This window comes from Oncorhynchus masou, chromosome 32, assembly GCF_036934945.1.
Source record: "Oncorhynchus masou masou isolate Uvic2021 chromosome 32, UVic_Omas_1.1, whole genome shotgun sequence".
Classification (NCBI taxonomy): Eukaryota; Metazoa; Chordata; class Actinopteri; order Salmoniformes; family Salmonidae; genus Oncorhynchus; species Oncorhynchus masou.
The window spans coordinates 68588430-68602378 of NC_088243.1; positions in this window are offsets into that span (position 1 = coordinate 68588430).

Sequence of the window (13949 nt, forward strand, 5' to 3'; positions counted from 1 at the left end):
TGCAAATAAGAATTTGTTATTAACTAACTGACCTGCCTAGTAATAAAAATAACCTTGAATTTAATACAGAACTGCTGAAAACTATTATAGAGAATCAACACATTTTGAGGATCAGGGATTTGTAGCAGTTCCACCACCACCACTAAAATCCAGATCCCTGCCCACCTTCCCCTCATCCACAATAATATTATATTTCATTGAACTTCACTGGTCATAATTAGATGTATTTGCCTACGATTAAAGACATATTATTTTGAATGAGGTTGGAGACCAGTTACATTATTTACCTGCCTTAACTTGATCTAGCTCACTCATGGTCATTTCCAGTGCCTTCCCCACCAGGTGGTGCTCCTAGATGACAACTCAATTCACCAGTCAAATGTGACCGACCACCTCGATTCGGTCTTGTGTAGCAACATTTGTTTGGATAAAAGTATAGACTCCGAGCTACAAAATGGAATATCATACACTGCAGTTGAGGAACAATGTGAGAGTAATTCTGCTTTGAAAGTGGATAAACTTCTACCCCCACTTTTGAGAATTTTACTCTTGAATGATTTTGTACACCTACTGGAGAGCTCTTCTTTATCTACACCTATTCAGCATCGATCACACTCTCTTAAGCCCTAGCCCTACCCGTCTCTTTAAGGATTCACATGTAAGGCCATGTACTGAACAGGTGTAAGGTAGTGTAATAAACAACCAAAGATTTCAAGACTAAGCGTGGTGAAAGTAGTTGCCTACAATAAGGAAAAACTCCAGGTAAAAATACACTTTATCTAGTCCTTGGCCTATATCCTAATCTGACTTTGGTGCAGGTCATGTTGTTCTTCACATTACCGTATCTGGTAAACACAGACTATATATATTAAAATCAAGTTTATTTGCCCCATGCACAGGATACAGAAGGTGTAAACGGTACAGCGAAATGCTTACTTGCATATTTGCATAGTAGCAATATAGAAAATAAAAAGAGTCCAGGTAAAAAAAATCTTTTTTTATCATTATTAGATGATGCTAACCCAGAGACACACTTGATTGGTCTCAATTGATTGGTCATGTGAAGGAAATGCTATAACCACCCTCCATCCACACCTAGCTAAGTGGATGGGTCGCTATTGTCTAGACATGTACACATGTTCATGAAATACAATAGATGGCCGTAATCACCCCCAGACACACCTGGCTAACTTGATGGGTCATGTAATCATCTGGCGAAGTGTAGTCTTTTGTTTAGACATGTAACTAGCTAGCGAGCTAAACAATGAACCATAATCCCAACCATACTACTAGTAATACAAACAGATTGTTATAGCTAGCCACCAGGCATGAAATGCTGTAGTATGAATGTGCAGGTAGATAATGCTAACCAACTAGGTTCAATGTTAGCTAGCTAGCTAACATTAGGCTATAACTAGCAATGCAAATGGCTTCCTGAGATACGAATAATATTACTACACAGATCATGCATGTAACGTTAGCTAACATGCCAGCAAGCTAACTTTTGTTTGCTAGCTAACAGTAAACTTGAACTTGAAATTAAAATGACTTTCTGAAAAAAATAGAAATGTATAATATCTGAAAATGTAGCTAGACTCTTACCTGTATACATGGATGAACATTTGTTTGCAGATAGATACATCTTGTTTGGCCCGCGTTGTGTCAAGTCACTCTGGTTCACACTGACCGTGTGCACAAAGTAGGTCATGACAAGTTTTTCCCACTGATCTTTGTTGATAGCACCTGCTATATTCAGGGCAGCAATGTTGTTGGGAGCAGTAGCAACACTTTTGCAGTTCTCCATGGTAAATGTTATATATTTCCAAAAAGCCACAGTAGCAAGGACTATCTACACATATTGAACAGCTCACGTTATAGACAGAATCCTGCTACATGGCAGACCAATCTGAACTTATCTCTGGCATGTCCAGCCCATTCATTATCTCAGCCAATCCATGGCTAAACTAACAAGGCTCGTAATTTAACAATTTATTCGTATTTACAGATGGCATACAAGTTTGTTAATAAGGCACATGAAAAGGGCCTCCATCGCAGTGCTAGCTGTGCAACTAGAGATCCTGGTTTGAGTACAGAGTCTGTTGCAGGATGTCTGTGTCCCATCGTGTTCTATCGACTCCTGTGGCAGTCCGGGCGCATGCACGCTGACACGGTCGCCTCCGACACATTGATGCGACTGGCTTTCGGGTTAAGTGGGCATTGTGTTAAGAGGCAGTGCGGCTTGGCTGGGTCGTGCTTCGGAGGACGCACGGCTCTTGACCTTTGCCTCTCCTGAGTCCGTACGGGGGTTGTAGCGATGGGACAAGACTGTAACTACCAATTGGATACAATGAAATTGGGGAGAAAAAGGGATATATATATATTTTTAAAGGCACATGATAGTTAATATGTTCAAGAAGGTAATTCTGCCAAAAAAAATGCATTTTTATGAAATGCATTTGCCTCTCCTGTGAAGTAGTTACGTGCGACACCAGCTTTCTGAAACAGGTCACAAATGATCCAATATGATTCAAGGGAATATGTGTTGATTACAAAACCAACTATAGATTGATGTTAACACTTACAATAGATGAGTGGATTTGGAAAAGACAACGCACAGTAAATGGGCTCCACTGAAAATCTGGACATTGCTTGATTGATTGATTTTATTTGCCAGTTAAATAAATACATACACACAGTACATACATTTTAAAAAGGTGACAGGAAAACACAATAAAGTCAGAATCTTATTTTCATTGTGCCATTTTCAAATGTCTTGGTTTCACTGTATATGATAAGCCCAGGTTGCTGCAAAAAAATTACTGAACAGCGAATATCCTTCCTAAGAACAATTGTAGCAACATGACACAATACAGCGGGAGATCCCGATACGCCTACCACATATTACACAGAACAATAGCATCAGTAGCATTATGTCAAGATAGCTACTTGACAATAAGAGCAACAAGGACAATCACAGGGAGGTATTTTTAATCAAGTGAAATATCTTCTGTGATAAACAATGGCTGTATGTATTCCCACGGGCAATCACTCTGTAGCACTACAACATCAAGAGCTAATGTACAGTATGCAGCCGGGACGTGTTGAATGTGCCTGGGGCCCTCACACGTCTAGATGAATTGCCTTCCGCCACCCTATATCAGCAGGACTGAACACCACCTCCTTGTTCTCTTCTATTCATTGCAGGCATTGTGATTTATTATAGTGTGTCATCAACAGGGCCCAAGCCTTATAATCATTGCAGCAGCTCACTGTGAGAAATAGCAGAGTTTAAACCTATGGCGTAATAATTGTCCTTGGGTGAATTTGTATTCACACTTAGCCGCTAAACCAATAGAATGATATATGGGATGATATTTAGGATTATGTACAGGTTGATATATAGGATTATGATATGTAGGATGATATGTAGGATGATGTATAGGATGATGTATAGGATGATATATACAGTTGAAGTCGGAAGTTTACATACACTTAGGTTGGAGTCATTAAAACTTGTTTTTCAACCACTTCACAAATTTCTTGTTAACAAACTAAAGTTTTGGCAAGTCGGTTAGTACATCTACTTTGTGCATGACACAAGTCATTTTTCCAACAATTGTTTACAGACAGATTATTTCCCTTATAATTCACTGTGTGACAATTCCAGTGGGTCAGAAGTTAACATAGACTAAGTTGACTGTGCCTTTAAACAGCTTGGAAAATTCCAGAACATGATGTCATGGCTTTAGAAGCTTCTGATAGGCTAATTGACATAATTTGAGTCAATTGGATGTGTACCACTGTGGATGTATTGAAAGGCCTACCTTCAAACCTCTTTGCTTGACATCATGGGAAAATCAAAAGAAATCAGCCAAGACCTCAGAAAAAAAACTGTAGACCTCCACAAGTCTGGTTCATCCTTGGGAGCAATTTCCAAATGCCTGAAGGTACCATGTTCATCTGTACAAACAATAGTACGCAAGTATAAACACCATGGGACCACGCAGCTGTCATACCGCTCAGGAAGGAGACGTGTTCTGTCCCCTAGAGGTGAACATACTTTGGTGCAAAAAGTTCAAATTAAACCCATAACAACAGCAAAGGACCTTGTGAAGATGCTGGATGAAACAGGTACAAAAGTATCTATATCCACAGTAAAACGAGTCTTATATCGACATAACCTGAAAGGCCGCTCAGCAAGGATGAAGCCACCGCTCCAAAACAGCCATAAAAAAGGCAGACTGCGATTTGCAACTGCACATGGGGAGAAAGATCGTACTTTTTGGAGAAATGTTCTTTGGTCTGATGAAACAAAAATATAACTGTTTGTCCATAATGACCATCGTTATGTTTGGAGAAAAAAGGAGGAGGCTTGCAAGCCGAAGAACATCATCCCAACTGTGAAGCATGGGGTGGCAGCATCATGTTGTGGTGGTGCTTTTATGCAGGAGGGACTGGTGCACTTCACAAAATAGATGGCATCATGGGTAGCAAAATTATGTGGATATATTGAAGCAACATCTCAAGACATCAGTCAGGAAGTTAAAGCTTGGTCGCAAATGGGTCTTCCAAATGGACAATGACCCCAAGCATACTTCCAAAGTTGTGGCAAAATGGCTTATGGACAACAAAGTCAAGGTATTGCAGTGGACATCACAAAGCCCAGAACTCAATCCCATAGAAAATGTGTGGGCAGAACTGAAAAAGCATATGCGAGCAAGGAGGCCTACAAACCTGACTCAGTTACACCAGAATGGGCCAAAATTCACCCACCTTATTTTGGGAAGCTTGTGGAAGGCTACCTGAAATGTTTGACCCGAGTTAAACAATTTAAAGGCAATGCTACCAAATACTAATTGAGTGTATGTAAAATTCTGACCCACTGGGAATGTGATGAAAGAAATAAAAACTGAAATAAATCATTCTCTCTACTATTATTCTGTCATTTCACATTCTTAAAAAAAGTGGTGATCCTAAATGACCTAAAACTAGGAATTTTTACTTGGATTAAATGTCAGGAATTGTGAAAAACTGAGTTTAAATCTTTTTGGCTAAGGTATATGTAAACCTCTGACTTCAACTGTATGATGCTAAATAGGATGATGTATTGGATGATGTATAGAATTATATATAGGATGATGTATATGATTATATATAGGATGATGGATTTTTCAGAGGATGATATATAGGATGATATATGGGACGATGTATAGGACGGTATATAGGATGACAGGACAAGAGTAATATACATGGGTTATTGTTTGTTTCATTTATTTAGAGTGGAAGGGCTATAAAAGTGGTTAAAATGGTTGACATTTATGTTTTCCCTTTTGCCATTGCGGGATTGGGAAATTTGCATTTGCCAAGATGAAATGCCTGGGTGATTTGTTAATTTTGTTTAGTGAGACCTTATCCTCGATCTCCAGCTTCCATTCAGTTCAGTAAGACATTAACATATATCTCCAGCTTTTATTCAGTTTAGTGATACAATAACCTTGATTCCCAGCTTCCAATCTGTTTAGTGAGACAATAACCTCGATCTTCAGCTTCCGTTCTGTTTTGTGAGACTTTAATCTCAATCTCCAGCTTCCTCACGAAACAAGACTAAGGAGTTTTGCTTGCAAGACTAAAGTGGACTGAAGGAAACTAGTTGTGTGACCACTCAGTTTTAAAACTTAGTATTGTGAATCAATGATTATGACCATTTAGCTGATATCATATTGGACACATTATTGCAATTTTGACCATCTTACTGTTTCATGGTCTCTCTACAAGATAGACATGGAGAATTAACCAAGATACACCGTTTAGTGACACCAACCATAGAATAGAACAGAACAGAAAATTCCCCTTGGGTTTCCCCCTGTAGTTGAGCCAAGTATTCTCCATATCCCCAAGTATCCTGCATAGCCCCAAGTATCCTGCATATCCCCAAGTATTCTCCATAGCCCCAAGTATCCTGCATACCCAAGTATTCTCCATAGCCCCAAGTATCCTGCATAGCCCCATCTGAGGCCCCTCCACCAGCACAGGCCTGAAACAAACCCCCTGGAGATGAATATCCTGATTAAACGGACCCCCTCCTACCCCTAGACCCATTTTCCCACCCCCCTTTGAATGTTGTTGTTATTGGGGGGTGGGTAGGGGGTTAGAGAAGGGAGGTTATGTCTGAGATGGCAGGGTGCCATGTGGAAGCCATTGAGACCTGAAAGAGAGTGCGGTGGGGTGGGCATAACGTGAGGACAGATGGTAGTGGTTAGCCCCCTTAGCCTGCCTGCTACAGGGTTATATGGCTTGTATGTGAGTAGACCCCAGCAATACCTCTGAGAACTTAGAACCTAAGCACACATGTTGTGTTTGAGAGAGGAGGAGGTGAGGGGGATTTGGGTGGACAAGATCTTGAGTGAAATAACCAGAATGAAGACTATATATGTTTAACCTGTTTAATATCTGTGTATGGAATAATCACTCACAACAATTATCCTCCTTTCTCCTATAGGAATATTTGTAATATTGATAATATAATCATATAATAACTGAAGCTGTAACATATTGAGTATTACTATATCCTTACGCTTGCCAAAGCAATTATGAACAGTCACTCACTCCTGAATCAGATTGCCCCAGTATTCTATGACGTTTTAGAGTGAGACCTCACAAATATGAGATGCCTTCAGTGTTTCTATCCCCATAGCCCAACACTAGATGGTGATATCTCCTATCTGGACTGTTTAAGATAAGGCAACATAATTTGAATTTGCATGATAAGTATTTCGCTGTAATTAAATGGATCTTGTGTCATTAAATTATTGCACAGGATGATAATTGCTAGACTTTATTTTCTCGAATACCTTGAATACTTCCTCCTGTTCCTTAAAATACAAGCCAGGGCATTAGCATCATACGTTCCCCTATACAGAGGTTTCTGCAGAGCTTAATCAAACTCATGATTTTGCTCATATTAGGTTGTCTTCCATTTGGTTTGCTGTGATATGTTTGCAAGGAGAATACTGTCTCCAAACAAATTGTGGCAATGTTGTACCATAAACAATACACTGAAATACACACCGCTGATACCCAAGGCAATGCTTTGATGTATGAGTCCCTCTTGTGTGTACAGCCTATCACATAAAGCACATGAAGGGAATGACATAACAGCTAACAACACCATCCCAATGGTATTATTGTTACTTTATTGGTGTGGCTTCTTGTCATGATGGCTTATTTATTAAAGACTAACATATTAGCTATTTTATTAATAGATTGTGCATGGCTTAGGGTTGAAAGCATTTATCATGTTGTTACATAGACGCCACACATCATATTAGCAGATGTTGTCATATTTGGGTTGAATGTAAGATCACAGGCTTTTATTACAATACCAGAGCAAGTTACCATGCTGTAGGTAGTGTAGAATTATGACTCAATTATATGGAAAGCCTTAAAAGTAGGATTGACATGTCAGTGAGTGTTAGTCCTCTTAATGCTTTGGTCAAGTTTATTTATTTATTTTATCAACTTTATTGGTCAGGAACCATGCATAATTAAAACATACAGAGGAAATGTAATGCATTGTACCACAAGCTAAAGCTAGAAAGATCATATTCTAATATAAGATTTTTCTTTAAGCACTGAATCACACCCTCATATTGAAGTTTTCCTAAATTAAATTAGGAAAACTGTAGTCAGTTCTCCAAGTTCTACTACTGCAGTTTTTGGGAGGTTCCACACGACTCTAGACGCAGTTAGGACAATTAAGGATATTAGTTCTCCGCTCCCCTCTTGGCCCAGCTAAATGTGGAGGGCACTTGGCTCACGTAACAGGGCCACTTGGAGAGAATATGCCTGAGGAAGTAAACTAATTCTTACTTACACCCCTGGCAAAAAAAGATCACCAAAACCTCTCCTTGAACCCCGAACAGTGACACATCACATCACCGGAGAGGTGAAGAGGATGCAGAAATGAAAGACAATAGGAGTTCTTTTTAATATGTTGATGGTGAGGGGAGGTGGGGGAGGGCCTTCATAACAGGCTCACTTTCACCTGACAGGCCAGCAGTCTGCAATTAATAAGATTCCTGTTTTTTAGAGCCATATTTAGAAAGGTAAATGTAGCCTACTGTCATCAGAGAAAAATTCATAGGGAATAAATAAAACATGATCAATCTTTATTTTACCTTTCTTTCTACTTGTTACATTTTATTTCTACTGGGAAAAACTCTGTACAAGTGGAAACACTCAGTAATTCAGGCCTCTTTGATTTGAAGTCATCCACGTTATGTATAATGGCATGTTAATATGCTTTGAATAGGGAAACACATCTGATGAGGGTCCTGGGTGTCTTCCTTCAGAATCCTGTTTGACCATAACACAATGTACACAGCACTACAACAACCATTCAACCATTGTACAACCATTATACAACACACAACCATGTTAATGTAGTAGTATCAAATGTGGTCCTAAAATGACACATACCAATAAACCATGGACCAATAATTATTTTATTTTCAAGTCTTTACAACCATAATGGGAATCTGATGTTGCCATTTTGTTGTCAGAGCTTGAACTCTGCAATAGCATCCCAAATGGAACCCTATTTCCTATGTAGTGCCCTACTTTTGTCCAGGGCCCATAGGACTCTGGTCAAAAGTAGTACACTATAGAGAATAGGGTGCCATTTGAGATACACTCTGCTTGTATATCCAACTACAGAGCAGCACAAGGTGATGTGGACATGTCAATGCAACAAGCCAGTAGACTCCAGGTCATGTGTAGAGGGTGATCTGTCCAGGTCATGTGCGGGGGGTGATCTGATGCTGCTGTGACCGGATTGAGACTTTCTAGCAGCTACACTATGGGACATGGTCCTCTCTGGTCAACTCAAGGGCTTAGGTATGGATGGACATATTTCTCCCAACATGAGAATGGAGCGTCCAAAATGTTTTGGAGGGCAAGGAGACTCCCTTGGTTCCTAAGAGGTTATTCCTCAGTTTGGAAGCACAAACTTCCCTGTAACGTCCAGGGTTGGGGAGTGATGGACATGTAAGGGATTACAAAAAAAACGGTAAATGTAATCCGTTACGTTACCAGCAAAAATATTGTAATCAGATTACAGATACCTTTGAAAAACTAGATGATTACTTCGAGGATGACTTTCAAATTCAGAAAGGATTTTTGCGGAAGAAAATCTTTGACCTTTGTTTCTCAATTACATTCAAATCAGCATTATAAAAAGGCTCAAGTTTAAGTTTGTTTCACCTGAGCGAGTCTGACCACAAGTCAGGGACCTCTATGATGACACACCAAATGTGTTTGATGGATCGCGAGCAGGAATAGTCTTTTGTTGGCTACAGTTCAAGCTATGTGTTCCAATGGTGCGACTGCTGTTGGCATCCAAAGATTATCCAACTTGAATAAACGCTTGGAGTTAAGGATGACCGCAGGGGTGTACTCTACAGCGATACGGATATCACTTATTATTGATATCTACAGCGCGGCAGGGTAGCCCAGTGGTTAGAGCTTTGGACTAGTAACCACAAGGTTGCAAGTTCAAATCCCCGAGCTGACAAGGTACAAATCTGTCATTCTGCCCCTGAACCCACTGTTCCTAGGCTGTCATTGAAAAAAATAATTTGTTCTTAACTGACTTGCCTAGTTAAATAAAAAATAAAAAAATACATTGATGTGAATCATGCTGCTCTCTCATTGAGCTATTTGCACCTTACAGATTGTGGTTGATGTGGATGGCTGTTAACAAATCTAAAGGTGCATTTGAACACAATGGTTGAGGTCAAGAAGTTTAAGCTGCCTGTCAATCACTGTTTTTGAAACCATAAAAATATGCTCTTGCAACAGCTGCATGGTGCAGATCCAGGCCTATGGAATAACAGTGGGTTTTATTGCTCAATCTAATTCATGCTGATGAAAAAAACATAGGCCTCATGGACACATACCTTTGATAGAATTAAAGGGGCAATATGTATTTGCTTCATCCATTTTTGGTCTTATAAATTATATACAGTTGACGTTGGAAGTTTACATACACCTTAGCCAAATACATTTATTTGGAAAGACCAAGCTTTAACTTCCTGACTGATGTCTTGAGATGTTGCTTCAATATATCCACATAATTTTCCTCCCTCATTATGCCATCTATTTTGTGAAGTGCACCAGTCCCTCCTGCAGCAAAGCACCCCCACAACATGAAGCTGCCACCCTCGTGCTTCACTGTTGGGATGGCGTTCTTCGGCTTGCAAGCCTCCCCCTTTTTCCTCCAAACATAACGATGGTCATATATATCAAACAGTTCCATTTCAACTGTATATACAGTACCATTCAAATATATGGACACACCTGTTCATTCCAGGGTTTTTCTTTATTTTTATTATTTTCTACATTAAATAACACATATGGAATCATGTTGTAACCAAAACATTGTAAAACAAATCAAATATATATTTGAGATTTGAGATTCTTCAAAGTAGCCACCCTTTGCTGACAGCTTTGCACACTCTTGGCATTCTCTCAACCGGCTTGACATTTTCACACACACACACACAGTCTTGTACAACTAACCTTGTGGGAACACAAAATTCAGTCCCATTCAAAATCATATTTTCCCTAAACCCTAAACCTACCCTAATCTTAACCCTAAACCTAGAAATTGCTTTTGACCTTGTGGGGACTAACAAAATGTCCCCAGTTGGTCAGATGTTTGTTTCTTTACTATTATTGGGGGGACTTCTGGTCCCCACAAGTATAGTTAAACATGTCCACACACAGACACACAAGCACAGATGCACACACATACACACACGCACACACACACACTCACAGATACACATGCACACACACACACACACACGCAAACACCCTAACATATGTTTCTCATTTGGCTCTTCTCCAAAGCACACATATCCTGTGTGTAAGGTCTGAGAAGGGGGGTGAAATTTGGGGAATTAATAGTTTTGCTCTTTTTACAAACACAGGTAATGTTTTGATACAGATGGTTTGTTTTATTTTACAAGACATGCATAGTACAACCCATGTTAAATAGGATGTCAGGCTAAATGTAGCTTTCCTATGTCACCATTGGATTGAAAACTACAAATATTCATTTCTGCATTTTTTGTTGTGATGTTTTTAGTTTACGCTTAGGCCCTTGACGATGTATTTTCCAGGGTTATTTGGTCTTAAAGTGTCAATCAGCAGTTGAACAAAGTGTCCTCCCCATCCCTGTTTCGGTAAAAAGCTGTGGGATGGTGCTGGAGAAATGTAACCACTCTCAAATTCATAGACAGAGCTATGGATGCATAGACTGACCATCATGATATTACAATTATAGTTTTTAACCATGTTTTGAGGCTTTATAGTTTACAAACATTGGCATAAAAAAGAAGTTTATATTTTGGGTTCTGGTGGGGTACTAAACTCATAAGATTTGAACTAAACTCATGAGACATGTATACATTATATTCTTCAAGAAGCAATGAGTACAAATAATACATTTATTAGTCCAAATATGGATGTAGTAACTGCTGAGTGCAGTGCCCCTTTAATGGGCATTGATATCATTTTCACAGGCATGTAGCCTCATGTTCATACATGTATCCTACAACAAGGACATTCCTTCAAAACATGACTTTAAATGGGCCCTCGTCCTTCATTATTCATGTTAATTTATGCAACAGAATACCAGAGTAATGATAGTTTTGAATATGTAAGTGTGTCGCAGTCAGGAGTAATGAGATATGCCAATAATAATATGTAAATTAGGTGAATTATTGAAAAGGCATGACTGAAGATTTTATATTAGTTCTCATGTTTATTTCAAAGGACATACATTTTTCAAAATGCTCCTTGTGCCCTATTCGATAACTGAATGTAATCAAACGTACAAATCAATAATTTAAGTTAGTGTGTGTGCATGTGCGCGTCTGTGTCTGTGTACAGTAAGCCTATGACATGTTATTTTGACAACAGCAGTACTTTACGAACTTGCAAACTTTGTATCTTAGCTACAACTTTAGGCACAACTCATTATAATAAATTGAATGTTTCACTTCGTCATCATCAAACTAAGTTCATAATTCATATGCCTGTAACGGCAGATTTCCTCCTCTTCATCTGAAGAGGAGGTGTAGCAGGGATCAGACCAAAACGCAGCGTGGTAAGTATCCATATTGTTTATTATAAAACATAAACTGAACACTAAGAAATACAAAACAATAAATGTGAACATAAACGAAAACCAAACCGAAACAGTCCCGTGTGGTGACAGACACGGAAACAAACACCCACAAACCAACAGTGAAACCCAGGCTACTTAAGTATGATTCTCAATCAGAGACAACTAATGACACCTGCCTCTGATTGAGGACCATACTAGGCGAAACAGAAACAGAAACCTAAACATAGAAACACAAAACATAGACTGCCCACCCCAACTCACGCCCTGACCATACTAAATAAAGACAAAACAAAGGAAAATAAAGGTCAGAACGTGACAATTGGTTATTTTCCATCACAACGATAAGCAAAACCCATACATTATTAGGCCAAAACATCCTCCAATAATAACTATTACAGTTATTTTGGAAAAAGATGAGATTGAATGTTGTTATTATGTGGTGTCTCTGTCATCTATGATAGTTAGTATGTGGTGTCTCTGTAGTCATGATAGTTATTGTGTGGTGTCTCTGTAGTCATGATAGTTATTGTGTGGTGTCTCTGTAGTCATGATAGTTATTGTGTGGTGTCTGTAGTCATGCTGGGTGAAATGCTTTGCCTTTTTCTTTCTTTTTTTGCCTCATTTGCAATGATTATGTTATCAGGCCAGCCAGGGAAAAGGGTGGAGCAACCATAATTTCAGCGCCGGATTAGGCAGAAATAACGAGGTCACCAAGTTTTTGGTTGCCGTGGCAACGGCACATCCAAGAACACAGGATGCCGTTGTGAAAACCCAGGGCCCGGGAATCTTGTTTTGTTTTCTCTCTCCCTTTCTCTCTCTCTCTCTCTCTCGCTTTTTTCGGCGAGAGGACTGGAGCGTTGTTTCAATTCTTTTTGACTCTCTCCCTGTTTTGCAAAGCCTATGCAGAATAATAAATTCTGTTGAGCTCATTTGCATTTATGCTGGTATTCATATTCTGTGGGAGGTCTTTTTTTTAAGAGGCAAATCCAGTCTCATACAGCAGCTCGTTACGAACTAGGAAAGCAGAAAGACACAAGTTTGTTGCACTTTTGACTCATCTCAGTTTTGGAGAAAAGCTGGGAAATGGAAATCAGTCCAGAGATGCTTGAAGAAGCTTACTTCCCAAATGACATCCTGTTCCCTTTACAATACACTACTGAGCCCTGGTAAAAAAAACAGTGCACTATATAGGATTTGGGTGCCATTTGAGACACACAATATTACTCCAGCTTCCCATGGAACCCACTGAGAATCAAGCTCTGGCTGGAGAACAATTTGTCCATTGCTTCGGTCCACACATTGGTTTGGATGTGGATTCCAGGAAACTGTTGGCTCCCATTCAAGCATCTATCCATTCCCATGTCACACCTGGGTACTGTTAGGAATAGGCCTCAGCAGCAATAAACTGGTTGGCCCAACTCTGATCTGAGTTCAGTAAGATGCATGGTCTACTGGCAGTTCAAAGTCCCTGTGACTGATGATGTCAGAGCCACGTAATTTCTTTAGGGGTGGGGGGTGGTTGAAGGCCTTGAGTTAATTCTAACTACATCTTGTATTATTATCATACAAATGGATGAAATTGGGGGGACCATGTTGGGGGTAATGGGAATGGCGACTTTGACATACCATACCTCGATTGATGGTCTTTGAACTGTCAAGTACAGAATGTTTAGATTTTTTGGTTCTTTAGAAATCATATTTGTGTGTAGTAAGTATAGATATGTGTGTATCCAAGTGTCAAAGAGGTGAGAATTGT